General features: G+C 33.8%; 1 long non-coding RNA gene and 1 pseudogene across 1 annotated transcript; both read right to left on the reverse strand.

The window, feature by feature from the left end:
* Positions 1-5,251: 5,251 nt before the first annotated feature.
* On the reverse strand, positions 5,252-8,451 carry LOC115952503 (annotated as a pseudogene).
* A 4,730-nt stretch (positions 8,452-13,181) lies between these two features.
* On the reverse strand, positions 13,182-17,392 carry LOC115952510. Its single transcript, XR_004083438.1, has 5 exons — positions 17,378-17,392; positions 15,024-15,064; positions 14,809-14,897; positions 14,608-14,721; positions 13,182-13,197 (listed from the first exon to the last, which is right to left on the reverse strand). It is a non-coding gene; the product is annotated as an uncharacterized LOC115952510 (long non-coding RNA).
* Positions 17,393-19,068: the final 1,676 nt, after the last annotated feature.

The raw sequence follows: 19,068 nt of genomic DNA on the forward strand, positions 1-19,068 counted from the left end.
GTACAAATTAAAAGGAACTGATTTCAAGGGAACCTACTCTACTTGTTTTGTTGGTTGGTGTTCCTAACATTGGCAAGTTGCCTTAATTAATTCAATCCATCAAATTGAACCTACTCTACATGTTTTGGTGGTTGGTGTTCCTAACATTGGCAAGTTGCCTTAATTAATTCAATCCATCAAATTGCATTGTCTCGCTTTCTTTGTAAGCTGTTACTAACTTACTATGTATTTGCCAGATTATGTTTGAATGTCATTATTTTCTTTAAATGGAACTATGGTGAAGCTTATTAAATTATTGAACAAAAACGGCTTTAGTTATCTCTCATAGTGCAGGAGAAGATGAAGCAAGCTATAGTCAGCCCAGTACCCGGTGATTCTCAAGATATTGCTGGATACAAGGGCAGGAGATTTCTGCATCTTGTGGTTTATATACCTTAGAAAGTAAAAAAGAAAATGAATTTCTAGCTTCATGGTTTTTTTTTTTTCCTCCATACTTGTTAGCATATAATAATTAAGACTTGGTATTTGAGATTGGACCCGATATTATAAGTTTGGTTGTGAATTGTTTAATTGACCATTATCACTTAACGAATAGTTGATATTGTTGCTTTTATGAAAAGTGAATTCATTGCAAAGAATTTATTTATGACTTGTGGTATATCATTCGACCACAGATAAAGTGAAGGGGTTAACAATGACTTGTGTTATATAAATGATATTCACTGCGATGCGGTAGCCAATTTCAGCCATGTTCTTGGGGGTGGTGAAGAGCAAAGACAATCAAATGTGAAGATGAATGCATGAGTGCTCACTGCTCCTCAGTAGCGAGAATGGTAAAGTGTAAAACATAAAAATAACAAAGGAAAGAGACTTTATTGAACATGGTGAGAGACCTTAAAAGTATTTTAGACTGTTAAAAGACATTTACGCGTGGAGGCCGGAGGGTGTGGCCATGTGGGGATGGAGCTCTGTGCCGCGCATGTGCGGACTCACTATATCTATATATTGGTATTATAGTAAAGATAAAAGGAAAATCAGTTGTATGTATATTAACTCTTTTTATTAGTTTCATCACCAACAACAACAACCAAAAAAAAAAAAAAAAAACTCTTTTTATTAAGTTTTTCATGTGAATTACATGCATAATATACAAGTATTATTACTATTGATATAGCTTCTAATTAACAAATCAGATGTTTGGTCGTAGATTCACCACTCTGTTCACCAACTTAGATATTTCTAAGTCACCAAATGTAGTTTGTATGTTATGACTTATGAGTAACTCTCTCTCTCTCTATTTTTATTTTTATTTTTTGCAGACCATGCTCTTTTCATTTTGGTAGGGTCCATCTTCAGTCTTCATAGTCCCAATATTTATAGTATAAATTTTTCCAAAGCTATTAAAATAAATATGGGCGATTTAAAGTTATGTGAACATATAAAATCTTCATATTTTACTAAGGATTGCTAAGATTATATGTGGAGATGTCAAACAATGTCACAATTTGAAATAATATTTATGATTCTCAACCAAAAAAAAAATCTTTATATTCCTTCATATAAATTTGAATTACTTTTTAAAGTTTTTAGGTAAAATTTTGTATATTAAGAAAAACTGTAGCTTTACTTTAATACTTTTTCATAAATATTTGTGGGAAGAGGAACAGTCCCTCCACGAACCTAAAGCCCAAGAAGTTGCTGGATTGTGACAAAGTAGTTGGGCCTGGCCTTCATGCAATGGGCTTAAAGTTGGTTCGTCTTAGGGATGGAGGACGAGGTTAAGTATCACAGGAAGTCCATTCTCGTGGAAAAGGTAAATTAGTAGCTTGCCTGAGACATGGAGTGCGGATCGTCAACACGTGACTTCTGGAAGATACTAGTGACCACGGGAAACTCCTGGAAGGTGCAAGAAGGAGGAAGATCTTTGCCTCCGCATTAATGAAGGGGTTCTTACCAAATCTCTGCCACATTAGTGGCACATAAGACAGCCTGAACAGTGCACATCACCCCCAGGCCTTTAGAGTTACAAGATAAGAAGGTGAGGAAGTCGATAAAGTAAAGAAAATATCCCTACTACCTAGGGTAGAAGTGGAACAGCTGTAAGGGTAAGGAGGAGGTTGAAGTTATAAAAGGGGAGAGAGGCCAAAAGAACAACGATCCAACAAAAAAAAAAAAAAAAAAAAAGGAAAGAAAGAGCCCATCTTAGAAAGAGAGACAACATGCATAACATCATGAGAACATAAGTTAGAACTTCCCGAGGCTAGTAAAGTTTAGATTGTAATAGTATTTGCAATATTATAATGGTCAATGAAATCCACTGTTTCTCTTGATATATAACTTTTTTTTTAGATGAATTATAAAATGATATATAACTTTTTAGTTGTTAATAACTTTAAAATAATTTTTTAATTTGAGATTTTGAATGTTGTAAAAAAAAAAAAAAAAAAAAAAAAAACCATGCATTTGGGTAAAATATTTTTTTGGTTGGCTATGACTAAAAATATTTAGTCATCATCATGTCAATTGGATTATCTATAATACCTAATGTATTTAAATTAAAATGTAAAAGGATTAAGAAAAACAATAATTAAAAAATATATTTTATTGATTTTAAATTCAAATCCAAATTTAGATATCTAAACAATGATTTGATTGGAGGCTAGAATTGTAATTGGAAGTTGAATTGGAATGCTCCACAGCTAGGTACTGTGGTTATGGACTATAGCTAGATTGTGGTGTCCGGTATTGCCAGGTGTTGACTCATGAGGGAACAAGATTGTCTATGATCTATGTAAACAATTTTAGATCATAGACAATTTTACCAAGTGGGTCCAAGAGCTCTTCTTCTTGTAAGTTTTTTGTTTGGTGTAAATGCTCTTTTCGTCCCTATATTTTGGGGTAATTTCTATTTTGGTCCCTCCATTTCTATTTTACCACTTTTAGTCCCTAATCCAATTAACGCTTGTTATTTTATTCCTTTCCGTCACTCAACTAACAGAAAAAGCTGACATGGCAAACGGAGTGCACTGTTGACACAGTAAATACTGACGTGGCAAATAAAATAATATTAAAAATGCCACATCAGCAGTCTAAATTTAAAAAAAAAATAATAATAATTTATCAATTTTAAACCCAAAAAAAAACAACAGAATTAAAATTCAAAAAATACATAAATTTAGATTTGGGTTCATCTTCAACAAGAACAGAATGAACACAAACCCAAATTTTAAATATAAGAACACACCCAAATTTTCTAGCATTTTCTTGCCCTTTCCTGTCAACCAAACACAAAAACATAAACACACACAAACCCCGGCAACCAATGGACTCAAGGCAGTGAAGAACTCCATCTTTGAACTTAGATTGGTTTTGAGGAAAATTAAGATACTCTTAGCCATTTTCTTGGCAACCAAACAAATTTTTTAGTTTCACAAAAAAATTTCCAGACAACCAACTAAAATTTTGATGTCAATCCTAAGATCTAAACATTTTCACAAACCCAACAAATTCTCTATCACAAACACATATTATCCCTTTTCAAATTTATCAAAAATCCAAAAGAAATACAATAGACTCAACCCAGATAAAGAGAGAGTGAGATGAGAAAGTGAGGAGGGAGAGGGGTTTCAGATCAACTTGGAAACCCACGTGATGGCGCCAGCGGTAGTGTCTTGCCACCTCACCACACTCCTCAACCTCACCCTCATACTCACGCCCACTCTCACCACCAGCACCAGCAAATGATTCTCGGCAATAGCAATGGCGGCGACGAGGACTAAGAAGTTGAAGTTGAAGTCAAGGCTCCCAAGAAGCGAGCTGAGACATGGGTCCAAGACGAGAGAGCCGAGACGTGGGTCTAAGCCCAAGTCAAACAAGCACTTGTGGGAGCAGATTTCATCGGAGATGAGAGAAAAAGGGTTCGATCGATCACCCACCATGTGCACCGATAAGTGGAGGAACTTGCTTAAAGAGTTCAAGAAGGCAAAGCACTAGAGGGAGAAAGAAGAAAAAGAATACAGAAAGAAATAATACAAAAAGAAAGAATGGGGGGTGGAGAAACTAAGAGAAAGATCTCGGAAGAAGAAGAAAATAAAGTAGGAAAAGAAACCAAGTACAAAAAAAAAAAAAAAAAAAAAAAAATCTAAATTTCACCATTTTTTTATTTTAATTATGTTTTTTTTTTTTTTACAATTTTTATAATTGATAAATTTAATTTTTTAAGTGAGATGCTAACGTGGAAGCTGATGTAGCATTTTTTAATATTATTTTATTCACCACGTCAGCATTTACTGTGTCAACAGTGCACTTCATTTGCCACGTCAGCTTTTTTTGTTAGTTGAGTGACGGAAAGGATTAAAATAACAAGCGTTAATTGGATTAAGGACTAAAAGTGGTAAAATAGAAATGTAAGGACCAAAATAGAAATGACCCCAAAATATAGGTATGAAAAGAGCATTTACGCCTTTTTGTTTTTAGATTTGTTTCAAGTTTTCTCTTTCTGGGTTTTTTTCTCTTTTGGTGATTTGAACATTCTTTGCTTTGGTTTACAATTTCTGCAGCTAGAGATGAATTTGTTGAAGATGTTACAACTGTTGTAAGTAGTAAATAATTTTCTTTTATTTGAAAACAAGAACTTTTCTCTTTTTGGTATATTTTGTATTTTGATTTTTCATTAAGCAAATCTAAATCTCTGGTTAACTACACAGACTTTGAATGGCCATAACGAGCGTCTAAATGTGCTGCCCCAGGTAATACTTGTTCCTTCGCTTTATGAGATGCAAATCCCAACTGAATGTGCTACCCCCTATAGAGTCAACCATGCTAGAAGAAAAAATAACATAGATATATTTTGCAACTGTCCTTTCATGTTGTGCAAGCTTTAAGTGAAAGGCACATTATTTTTCCATGTCTGTCACTTCTCCTGAGGCACTTTAGACTGTTTTATGAGAAACAAGCCTCAGAGAGTCAATAGGATCATAATTTAATTTGTATTATGCCCAACATATGAAACAAGAAAATTTTCTTTAAATTACCATCTCCTCTTTTATTAACAGATTGTCACCTGCAACATGCTGCATACACGTCAAGATTTTATACAACATAATGAATTTCTTTTACCAAAATTTCACATGGCTAGAATGGGTTCCTATCATGTGTATCATAACTGAGATATCATTAACCATGACAAATTAGCTTAAGCTAGCATTGATATTGAACTATAATGCAAAAGCAGAACAAGTTTCAAACTATGTACCTTATTAAGAATTGGCTTTAAAGTCCTACATGGACCACAGGTTGGTGCAGTATATAGTACACATATAAGCCTTGGACTTTCATGGTACAATTTTCTTAAGCATACTGAAGAAAAAAAGGGAAAACATGTAAGCACTGAGCCAACTTATACAGAAAAACCAAAAATGGGAAAGCTTTGTTGACATGAGATTTCAGTTAACATAAAAGTTCACATTAAAGTAAGCATTTTGGGAATAACTTGTACCTGGCCCTTACGCTTTGCAAGTGTAATGTCAAAGCCTGCTTGGACATCCCTATCAGCAAGTTCCTTCTTAACCTCTTCAGCTTGAGGCTGTCACAAGAAAATTCATGAGGGCAAGTTTTATAACAGACTATGTTATATGCTCAAAATATAAAGTGACAATACACTTGAATAGAGTTTGCAGGATTAATTTGCTCGAAATTTATCAACATCCCTGGTCAACACTTAAGAACCTTTTAACCAAAATTACTTGATTCATTTTAAACTTCCTAGGAGCCAATGACCTCTAGCCTAATGGCACTTCCTCATCCAACAAGAATGGGATGAAAGATGAGGGATGAGGTCATGGGTTCAAAATAGGGATATGTTTGATGTGGTAAGTGCAAAGAAAGTTTTTTTTTTTTTTTTTTAAATATTGGAAGTCAATTGGATTTTATTTTAGATCTTCATAGTTAATTAGGTTACTAGCATTTTATTTAATTCATAGAGTTAGGGGCATTTTTGTGATTCAATAATTGGGATTTCCCAAGTCAATTAGAATTACTGTTTAAACAAAATTTAGCTACAAAATTAGTTATAGTTTAAAACTACAACCTTACTCAATATTATTAAAATTACTACATATTTCGAAAATCTAACCATTGAATTGCATGTTCTTTACCCTATTAATACACATGTCAAATTTTATGTTAATCGAATATTATTTACTATATAATCTATTATATTACATTTTATGCATAAAATATAATGTTGAATAAGGTTATAGCCTTAGGTTACAACCAATTTTGAAGCTAAACTTTTTCCTTTGTGTTTTCCTAAGTCAATTAAAATTAAGGTTTAGTCCTACTAGTCTATATAAACACAGTGTTCTACTCCTATGGAGACAATTTACAGTTTGAATGATTAATAAAATTTCTCTTGGAATCTTCCAATGGTGTTGACTCCTAGGTTATCCATTTTTTATTTTTCTGTCCTCTCAATTTTATTTATGTATTGGATTTGGTTTTTTCCCACATCAATGTGTAGTTACCAATTAAAATATAATAAGAGATAAACTCTTCCATGGATTATTTGAGTATGGGACTAACCAAATTTAACCAAAAGGATCTGAAATCTTGCTCTGTAAATAAGCAAACATTTTCCTTTCTTTTTGTATAAGCCATTAGTAACTGGAAGAGAGACACATCCACCATCTTTATCATAGATGCATAATACCCTACCATGTATTTTACAAGGTTTATTGGTCAATACATGATCAACAAGATAGTTGGTCCAGTCTATTGCTCTTCCTTGTGCCAATTTCACATTACAGTGATGGTTAACAGGCACAACCTTTGTAGCTTCATAGAATGCATAGTGATTGGCAACTTTGTACATGAGACTGCAACTTCTAAACTGTGACAATTTCTACTCATGCTAATAGTTTAGCACTCTTTGTAGTTAATATGGGTATGGATCCAAAAGCACAAGGAGATTTTACTCATTGGTACATTTAGGTGGTCTGCAGACTTCTTTTGCTCTCCATGGCTTCACTGGCTGTAATAAAGTCTTGGGGTTTGCAGCGATAACTTGGTATGTTTACTATACAACCATAACTAGAATATGCCTATGGTTAAGTTAACCAATTGACCACCTTTAAGAAAGATAATGCATTGACTTGTCCCAACAAATGCTAGTATAAGGATTAAGCTAACAAAAACTATGTGCACCAAATTCTCTTAACACAAAATAATTAATTGCACATCCTATGTTCAGCTTTGTCTGTGTATTTTAGCAATCAAAATTCCCTTCTCTACTGGAGCTTTTTTTTTTTTTTTGAATAAGTCTACCAGAGTCATGCGCACATGTTAATCTTATCTCTAGAGTCTATAGATAAGTAGAACAGATGAATTTGAACTTCATCAAATACCTGGTGAAACTCAATAAGGAGATCTTTGCTCACAAGATATCTCTCAACTGACAAAGCAGCAACGCATCCAGATCCAGCAGCAGTTACAGCTTGCCTCCATTCATGGTCCTATTAAGATAACAAGAATTCGAATTACAAGATTGTCCACTATGACAATGATTCACAAACATATGGCATAATCAAATCACAAGATGAGATTGGACTTATACAGCCAAATAACAATGTGATTGAACTTGATAAGCGGATGTGCTTACAGCTTAGCTATAAAATTCAATTATTTCTGTTGTTTAGAAATATTAATAGAGAGGTTTTTCTTGCAATTGTGAAGATTCACAGCTTCCAATACAAATGTAACAGAAGGCTAAAACCTAATTTCTTGCACTATCTCTTTCCTCTTTAAATGGGACATGCCAAGAAACTGATTAGATGACAAAGATTGTAACATGCATCACTTCCATTCATACAAGATTTTCCCCAACTAGTTCTCATAATTTCCTTGAATGTATCCCAATTCTTCATAAATCCAACAAGCAATAATTAATAGGCACAAGCTCTGTCATTACATATATAATCAATACAATTTCTGAACCAATAAGATGACCACTAGTTGAACTGTTGCAACATTTGGACCAGAGTCTTGGGTAAGGGATCTGGGCCGACACAATAAATCTTGACAGGTCCAGGACCAATTGAAAACTGAAGAAATAAAAAGCTAACTCTGGAGAGGATTACCTGTACATCTCCAGCAGCAAATAAACCTTCAACTAACACGTACCCAGATCTGTCGAGCTCAACTTGGCCATCCAACAACTGGCTATTCGGTGAATGACCTACACCATAAAATAACCCCTTTGCCTCAAGCACAGATTTTGAAGTAAAATTCCAGACATCTGGCCTTTTGTATTGCTAACAATATCCACGGTCTCTGTATTGAAGTGCACGGTGATATTTAGATTGTTGTACACTCTGATACATTCGCGATAATCAACCTGTTAAGCAAACATTCAGGGAGTTGAAAGCTCACATACAAGTTGTTCATTACTACAAAATTCACCAGCGAAAGGGCAGCCAAAAAAGACCACCACAAACTGAAACTTTTTAGCCACTACTAAGAACTCGACAGCGGCCTATAATTAGTGTCAAGGCAGAGGGTCATTGTAAGTCCTATAAGACACTAGGTTTAAGACACAAGGAGCATTCTCATAAGGATTTAAAAAATTTTAGGGCTCATTTGGTAGAAGTGTTTGGAGAGGTTTTGAGCGGACTAACCTTCTTCAGCCTTTCTATGTAGTAAGTTAGACACGGTTTGAAACAATTTCAGAAAATAGCATCTCGAGTTTTAAAAACTCGAGATCCACTTTAAAAACTCGACCTTCAAATACTCGCTTTCCGTCATTTTATTCCGACTGATGTGGACAATGTTGCCACCTAGATCTCGAGTCTTTGAGACTCGAGATCCTTGAATTTTTAAACCAATTTTATTTAACCAAATTTATATAATTTATTTTGTGTACTAAATAAATTAAATAAAAATACAAGGATCTCGAGTCTTAAAGACTCGAGATCCTTGAATTTGTATATAATTTTATTTAACCAAATTTATTTAATTTATTTTGTGTACTAAATAAATTAAATAAAAATACAAGGATCTCGAGTCTTAAAGACTCGAGATCCTTGAATTTTTAAACAAATTTTATTTAACCAAATTTATTTAATTTATTTTGTGTACTAAATAAATTAAATAAAAATACAAGGATCTCGAGTCTTAAAGACTCGAGATCCTTGAATTTTTAAACAAATTTTATTTAACCAAATTTATTTAATTTATTTTGTGTACTAAATAAATTAAATAAAAATACAAGGATCTCGAGTCTTAAAGACTCGAGATCCTTGAATTTGTATATAATTTTATTTAACCAAATTTATTTAATTTATTTTGTGTACTAATAAATTAAATAAAAATACAAGGATTTCGAGTCTTAAAGACTCGAGATCCTAAAAGTTAAATTCCCCACTGCAGCTACAGCTGTAGCACTTCACTTTCGTAGGTGCAAGTGGGGGTAAAAATGCAAGTAACTCGAGTCTTATAGACTCGAGTTCTACTGGGGATAATTATTAAAACAGAACACTCTTAACACTCAGCCCGTATAACACATTTTCTAACATTCTACACAGCCTTCTCACCCAAAAACAGAGTATCCTCACTGACTCTCTCAGCCTCACTAGCTCTTACCCTCACTAACTCTCACTCACCCATAACTCCTACACCACATTACCTCTCACTCTCACTCATCACACTGCCTCTCTCACTGCTCTTCCCTCTCAACAAATTGGTATCTCAGGTAAGGGTTTGCATTATTTGATTGTCATTGTAGTTGGGTATTAGTTGTCTATGGGTGTGGGTTAAAGAGTTTGACTAATTATTTTGTACATAGTTGACATAACTTAGTTAATTTACCTATATTGTGTGTTATAGAAGTTTGTTTTGTTAGTGTTAATTTTTTGAGTATTTATTTGCCCATTTTGTGTGTTACAAGTTTTTTTGACTTTATTCATCATTATTTTGGGTACGAAATGGGTAGTGATTGAATGGAATGAATGGGTATCATAATATCTTAAAATGTAGTTACCTACAATACATGACTGTATAAGGAATTGGTCATTTTGGAAACGGTTTGGTATTTGGAAATGACATTTGAGAATTATTTGATCCTTTTATGATGATCATGTTATTGGAAAACTAAGGCTTGTTTGAAAGCTAAGAAATATAAGTTTTATTTAGAATTGTACGGACTATGGTAAAGGAATTAGGTGATATCATTTGTTTTCTGCCTTCGATGAAAATTTTAACATTAGAATTGTTATCATGACTGAACCTTATGAATAATCATAAACAGTTTAGAGTAATGCTCATACCATGTTTTTAACTTGTATTATGGTATATTACTTGCCAAGCGATGGTCTAAGGTTTTGAGTGTGGTAACTTATATTTCTGTTCTAGAGTCTGGATCAGAACCATATGTTTACATAAGATCTACCTTAATTAGTTTGTTGAGTATCAATAGGCGACTCCAATGTTTAGCAACTAAGGTTGGGTGGTTATTGCTGTTGTCTGGACCTGTGGGCATGCACTGGTGAAAAAACTAGATGAATTGTCTGTGTGTGTTAGTTGATTAAATAGTGTTCTTGTTATCAACTAACTAACATAGTAACTTGACTTGAACAGGTTCACAATGCCTGAAATTGATATAATCCTATATCACGGTGGTCCGCTTAAGAATGTGAATGCGAACAAGGGATTGCCATTTGAAGGGCCGGGTATAAAGACCTATTATACCCAAATTGATCGTAGGTTGAAGGAGGATGTTTTTATTGTGTGGACAACCGATGTTAGGAAAAGTGACTACGTTGTATTGGCTCTATGTGAACTTTTTGGTCAGGCGTTGAATGTGCTTGTAAATCTCTATTCAATGTATGCCTATGAAGATTGTGATTTCAGTAGTATGGTTAGAACTGCAAATTAAGCGTGGTTGGGCATGTTTAGAATGTTGATATTAAGAATGCCTTTTCTTGCGATGTAACTGCATTTTGCATTGTAAAACCATGTTTATACAGAGAGCGTAGAAGTTTCAGTAGTTTCGTTTGATGTAATCTACGTGTATTTACATTCTCAGCTTCTTTGCCTCTAAATGAGTGTTTATGGATTATATTCGTAGTTTGTCCATCTTTGCTTCTCACCAGGTGCATGCACACGTTTCAGTTTCTGGTTTGTCTGCATAACCAGGAAAAAATATATATATACATTCCCTAGTCAATGATTCCTGGAATGACCAGAGGAAAACAGAGCAAAACAAAAAAAAAAAAAAAATTCAATAGAAGTCGAGTCTATGAAACTCGAGTTCTTCAGGAAAAAACAGAGGAAAACAGAGCAACCCTCTTGGACCTCTCTGAGTAAACAGAGCAAAACCAAGAAAAAAAATTTTCCCAGTGGATCTCGAGTCTATGAAACTCGAGTTCCACTGGGAAAAACAGAACAAAACAGAGCACCCTATTGGACCTCTCTGAGTAAACAGAGCAAAACGAAGGAAAAAAATTTTCCAGTAGAACTCGAGTCTATGAAACTCGAGTTCTACTGGAAAAAAACAGAGCAAAACAGAGCACCCTATTGGACCTCTCTGAGTAAACAGAGCAAAACGAATAACAAAAATTTTCCAGTGGAACTCGACTCTATGAAACTCGAGTTTCAGTGTTTGATTCTCGAGTTTTATAGACTCGAGTTCTTCAAATTCTTTATTTTATTTATTTAATTTTGTTAATCAGAGGAACTCGAGTCTTATAGACTCGAGTTCCTGAGGATTGAAATTTTTTTTTATTTACTTTTGTTAAAATTTTTTATTTTATTTATTTAATTTGTTAAAGAGAGGAACTCGAGTCTTATATGAGGGGTGTTCCATGGGGATTTTGGTTTAAACCCTATCAGAACAGGGTCACCACAGGCATGTGGCCTTTTCCAGAAGAAGAGTACATTTACTTTTGACGAGTCTCTTCCTAACACACCAGCTGGCCTTTTCCAGAAGAAGAGTACATTTACTTTTGACGAGTCTGTTCCTAGCACACCACTCTACAGTTCAAGCCATTCACCACATAAATATGAGGGGTCAGGACCCGCTTTTGATGGCTTTTCAAGATTTGATTATTTCAGCACGCAAGACAGTGGCTTTTTTGCCCCACGTGAATCTCATACACTAGCACAATTTGATTCTGTTCTCAGCAGTAGAGACTCTGATCAAGATCATGGATTCCCAACCTTGGAAGACTCAAACTTTTTTGGATCTGAGCCAGTTGCAACATTGTGAAATAGCTTTATGATTTGATTAGCGCAATTTTATATATTCGTAACTCAAATGCTCTGTTTGATTAGATTTATGATTTGAAACAATATTTTATTCTCCTTGTTAGCTTTTGAAACTATCTAATGCCCCAACCATATTTCAAAAAAGTTATAAAATTATAAAGAAAAAAGGGGAATTCCTACATTATTCTGCCAAAAAAATAAAATTAAACTCTCTTTATTTTACTGCAGCAATAAACCTGAATTGCAATCGCAAATTGGTAATATCAATACAATTACCATATCCTTTGCTCTTTTTGTACACAAGCTATGCTCATTCATCAATAACACCACAATACTTGACAAAACATTCAGTGTTTGTTATACAATGATACACATTATAATTACAATGTTACCAACAATATTCTACACCCCTTTCTGTAAAATTCATTCTATAATTTGAATTAAGTATTTCCTCAAACGACACATAAATATGTTTAATTGAAACATAATGAATATGCTTTATTAGGACCATCTTAAACGAACATGTATATTAAGTACACACTTCCATCATGAAAGATCCTGTAAATCTATGAATATGCTTTTGATTTTTTTTCTTTTTATAATATATATAAGTAATGAAATATGCTTTTAATTATGCTTGTCATCTTTGGAATCTTGGGTTCTTGAGCAGCCAAGTTGAAACCTGCGAATCTTCGTTCTTCCATCCAATGCAAGAGCAAGCACATCATATTCCTCCACATACCAGAGCTCAGACACCACAGCCTGAATATTCATAGGCCAAATGCCACCGTATGAGAGATAGATGTCATGCAAAAAAATCATTAAAAGAAACAAATAAGAGTTTGCAAAAACTAGGGATGTGCCTTGCCAGAAGTCTAAAAGTTGTAAACATTTGCTTGAAGTCTGTAGTCATCATGTCTAGATGGTCATGGTCATTACCTACAAAAATCCTTCAGTCATTACATTCACAGTGAAATTCTCCAAAAACTATACTATTTAACAATTTCAGTCACACACAGAGTGGTTCCCACATAAAAGGACTTTCTTTACCTGGTTGATCTCCCTAGCTATTAACCAATCTGAGCTATTAACCAATCTGATGGTAACATTCATCCACTAACGGAAACAAAAGATTTGTAAGATGAAAATTCAACGCTTAAGTTTTAAAACCTTTAACTATAGATAAAGCTTTGGCAAAAACATTGATATATTTCTCCCTGACCTAAATATAAGAAGGCCAAAGTTATAGCTGACTTTTCTTTTGTCACCAAGTAATAGCTCAGCTTGAGCATTGAGTGGTGAAATTTATTATTAAAAAAAAAAAAAGGGACAACAACAATTTTAAATCATAATTTCTGGCTCAGAAACCCACAAATGAAAATAAATCGAATCATGAAAAAGAAGTTTTAAAAATCATTCTATAGGTTCTTTTGCATTTTGTGGGTTAAGAAATTTCAAGAGCTTAAGCACTGTAAGGGCAGATCATACACCACCTCCTATGTTGGACTGGTTGCTGTTTTAACTCTGCCCTCAACCCCACTCTGCCACTTCACATGGAGGAATTCATATTACTACATCTTCAAGAACATGTTAGCTACGCGAAATTATCAGTTTAATCACTAAAATTGAATCACTACAATTTTATCATCTGTTTTGCAATTTACAATTAAGAACTACCAGCCTAGTTCCTAGGAGACCAATTGCAGTAAAATAGTGTGACTATTGCAAAGAAGGGGGGGGGGGGGTGGAATTTCTGGAGTTTCCGATTGGTCCTTAAACTGGCTCTACTACCTTAACAAGCTAACTCTGCCTCCCTGATTCATTTTAATAACAGCCAGAGACATATTCAAATGCTAGAAGTTAATACATTAAATTTAAGAATAAAGTAAAAATAATGCACCAATATGGAACTGCATCTTTTCAGTTTGGACATGCATGAAAAACTGAATCTGAAGGATTGAAGTATTACATAATCAAAGTTTCTTATCTAAACTTCACAGTCAAAGAATATTAAGATATTTCATTCTGGTATCTACAATTTAATTATTTATATGAACAATGTCAAATAGAGTAAACTATCAGTACAGCAGTACTTTGGTAGAGCCTCACGTTAACTCTTTATACTTGTGAGCTTCTTTATTTATTTATTTTTTTCATTTTGGTATTAACTAATCTCAAAAGATACACGCACTTTTAAATACATATCAAATAATCTCTGAAATTCTAGAGGCCAAAAAGTGAATCATGAGTGGGAGCTTATATATTGGGGTTTTTTTTTTCTAGCTTTTTGGGAGCATATATTAGTTTCAACCACTAGCCCAAAGAGTGTAGAAAAGTTCAGAAAGTAACCTGCCAGCAACGCAGAAGCACACCAGTTGAGGTTAAAACCACCCTGTCTAAAACAATTTTTAAAGGACAGAGATCATCTGCAACAGCATGAACAGCACTTGCTTCCACTTCTATCTGAAAAACCAAACAAGGTCCAAGAATCAAATGATACTCAAACAAGAATTAAATAGAAACATAAGATCCCTCTAAAAGGAAGTTTACCTCATCTTCAGTAGCAGGAACAGGTGTAATATGATGTGAAGCATGAAACATGCTAAAATGGTACATGCTGGAGTTCTGAAACCAGCTTGCTAAACAAAATACAAATAAAAATGCCAAAAAAAAAAATGCATAAAATATAATTTTATTTAAAAATGTAACCACAACTCAAATTCAAATAACACATATGTGAAGAGGTAAGCAATTTAAAAGCTTACCTTTATCAAAGTACGGATTAAAAATATGTTTCACATCCTCCCTGTGGCAATCAAAGCATGTGTGAAATTAAAAAATAAACTACTATATAATTGCTCCCTGCAGCAAGCATGTCTTAATTTGAATAGGAAAGAGAAAAAAAAAATAACTATATAAAACTTCCTATGAGATTAAGATGCTAATGTAAAAATGATGGCACTGTGATTAAAAAGTATATAAAACTGAAATTTCATCCTTTTCCCCACAGTTTTTTTTACTATCTTAATAATTATGTTATTATTATCATGCTCAAATTTATATTTTTTCAGGACTGCAAACATTAATCTCATCAAACAATTTGAACCCATATTTCCACTATTCATTTTGTATTCTGAAGACATAGGTTCATTCTCTGATGAGTTTGGGATCAGTATGTAAAACGTTATCATGATTAATGGGTTTTAATGATCTAATTTGCATGTGTTTTATATAATCTTATAGATGAGAAAAAAAAATGTAAATCAAAAGCACAACTTGATTATCTACAACTTGATAATCTTATGAATGATGATCTTGAAATATCTACAACTTGATTAGTTTCTATGTGAAATATCAAGGGACTTTCTTGCAATTACATTGTTGTTCCTATTGCACATAGGTATTGATTTCCAATTATATTTTGTAGGACTCAGTGTTTGCTTGGTGAGAGAAGTGAGGTTAGGAAATTTAGGAGAAAAAGTATTGTTAAATGAGTATTAAATGTGGCAGCACTCCAAAGCTAACCTGGTACTCCATCTATAATTGCACTTCCTACTTGATTTTTTTTTCCTAGATTTAATTAAATAGTCAAGGCCAGGTAGGAGTTTCACAAACTCTAGACTACATGTTGAAACTTTAGAGCAGGATTGCTGTGATCCAGTTCTTGAATTATTATTTTTTTTGGGGGGGGGGGGGGGGGGGGGGGTTGGGGGTGTTATGATGGAAAGGATGGGAATTGTTATGAATATAGGGATTGTGCATTTATAATATCTTTGGTAAATCTTGATAAAAGCTCTCTCAGAAACTTTGAGGCTTTTGACTATGATCTTCATAATGATCATAATTCATTGCTAATTATAATTGATCACAATAATGTGAAAATTGAGAAACTTCTCAGAATGTTGCTTATGTAGGGCTTGTCTCCATGATCTGTTTAATACAGTTTGAGTTTAGTAACTGACATGGTGATTCAAAGGAGTGTAGTTGGAAGAATTAATTAGCTGATTCTCTAAATGTAATAGAGATATATATTTATCCGGGTGCCCCATGACCAAAATATACATATTTTTTCACTTTGTATTGAATATTTCATAGATCTAATCATTTGTATTCTCATTATTTTTGCCTATGGCCATTGACCTCAACGTTTATTGTTGATATACTGCAGAACTGTGGCCAAATTCTGATCCAAGTTTCCTCAACAAATTAGGGCTTTGGACAATGATCTTATTGTTAGTTACTCCAACTCACTTCTTTATTATTGTTTTTTTAAACAATGAGAATCATGAACCCCATCTCCAATGAGGGAATTTTAGCAAAAGTAGCTTAAAAACTCAGCCTCTATATTGAAAAGCAAATATATTACTTATTGATTCACAGCATACAAAACATTAATATAAACTTCTATGGAAGAAATTGGCTCTGGTTGCTAAGTTATTAATGTCAGTCTCTTATAATCTTAAAACATTCAAATTTGATCTCAGCAGGACTGCTGTCCATCCAATTTTTCCATTCAATTTATCATGGGTTGACCATTGTGAATGCCGATTGACATTATTATTTTCAAATTAACACTGCGCCTATAATTTCAAAAGAATATACTAACTTAACAAGCTTTTAACAGGGCAATTTTTTTATTAAAAAAATGTATAAGTAAGATATTCTATACGGCCAAACAAAAAATAAGAAGAGTTTTGCCACTAATTTTCTAAGCCCACATAATTGAATACATTGATATTAAGGCTGCCGATAAAATGCAACTGACAACAATAATTTTTCCTGTTGAGGAACCAGCACCCAGATTTCATCCTCAAATCAATCAACAACACTTTCCTTATTAACAGAAACTTCAGATTTTAACCTAGGTGAGAAATAATACGAAGAAAAATAATGCATAATGAAATTGAGAAACGAAAAACCCTAGGTAACATTATGAAATTCCAAACTCTAAAATTGGAGAAACAGACACAGAGGGTACCAGCAACCCAAATCATGCAACAAGTAACAAAACAATAAAAACTAAAGCACTAACAAGGGAAATTATCAACCACAAACACTTGGGCTAAACACAGATGGAATAATTCTTTAAAAAGCTCAAATTTTTATAAGAAAAACATACCTTCAAACTTGAAAAAATTTGAACTTCCGTTAGAAGGGACAAGAGGGATTTTCACGGTATGGGTGAGGGGATCGTCTGAAGCCGATTGTGAGGAAAGAGGAGAGCATTTAAGGGTGAGGATGACGGTGATTTTTGTTGCTCGCCGACGGGTTGAGGATGACAGATTTCGCCGTTTGAGTGAGAGTGTTTGAACTGAGAAAGAGTGTTTGAGAGACAGAGAAAGAGTGTTTGAACTGAAGCCGATTGTGAGGAAAGAGGAGAGCGTTTGAGGGTGAGGATGAGGGTGATTGTTGTTGCACGCCGACGGGTTGAGGATGACTGCTGTCGCCGTTTGAGTGAGAGTGTTTTGAACTGAGACAGTGTTTGAGAGACAGAGAAAGAGTGTTTGAACTTAGAGAGAGACCGTATGAGTAGGCGTTTTGAAAGATAATGTATGTTTCTCATAACTCGAGTCTTATACACTCGATTTCTACTTTATCCACCTGGCAAATTTGTCCACGTCAGTGTATTGAGAAACCGGGCAAAACGAGTTCTAAAAGATCGAGTTTTAATAGGATCTCGAGTTTTAAAAACTCGAGATGCTATTATCACAAATTCTTTCAAAACCGGCCAACTAACTATATTGTTAGATATCCTTTGCTATTTCGCAACGAAAATCAGTGTTTGGAGGTATTGTGCATAACAGATGTCTTCAGCCATTCAAAATAGTAAGTTAAGCAACGTTTGAAACAATAAAGGAAAGTAGCATCTCGAGTGTTAGAAACTCGAGATCCATATTAGAACTCGAGTCTAAAAGACTCGCTTTGCAAGTGTGAAAATGCCACATAGATCTCGAGTCTTTAAAACTCGAGTTTATGCAAAAAAATTTAACCTATAGTGGCGTTTTTAAGTCTTACAGTGACATTTTAAAACCCTATAGCGACGTTTTCCTGTAAAAAAAATTTTATAAGTACAGGTTTAAGGAGTCCTATAGTGGCGTTTTTAAGCCCTATAGTGACGTTTTATAGACCTATAGCGACATTTTTATTCAATTTATGGAAATCGAGTCTTTAAAACTCGATTTTCAGCTTGATTTTTTTTACATATCGAGACTTAAAAACTCGAGTTTTATCTTGGAACTCGAGTTTTAGACACTCGAGATGCTAGTTTTCAACATTGTTTTGAAACGTGACAATTAACTAAATTTTTTAATATTTATTGTTATTTAGAAAAAAAATTCGAAGTGTTTGAGTTATGTTGTTTGTATGTGTAGATAAAAAAATGTGTAAAAAAGTGTATAAGGTTGTTTAAAAACTGAAAATGTGAGTTTGAGGGCTTGTTTAGTTTAAAAAAAATGGTCACTCATTACTCATCACTCAATTTTCATCACCCATCACTCATCACTTAAAATACACTAATTTCCTAATTCCACCCGTTTGGCACATATTTTCAACTTTTCATCACTCAAACTTTTTTGCTTTTTGTGGGACCCATACCTGAGCAATGGTCAGGGACTTCTGTTAGCCTACCTGCCAAACCCTCATCTCCCACCATTTTCTTCACTGCACATTTCATTTTGCCACCACCATAGTCACAATTTAACACAAAAACTCCATTCATAGTTCAACCAAAGAATTACAAACAACAAAAACTCTCAACAATTTAACACCACCTAAAGCAGCTCATCACCCCAAATTCAAAACTCCATTCAT

Source organism: Quercus lobata, chromosome 7 (genome assembly GCF_001633185.2).
Source record: "Quercus lobata isolate SW786 chromosome 7, ValleyOak3.0 Primary Assembly, whole genome shotgun sequence".
NCBI lineage: Eukaryota > Viridiplantae > Streptophyta > Magnoliopsida > Fagales > Fagaceae > Quercus > Quercus lobata.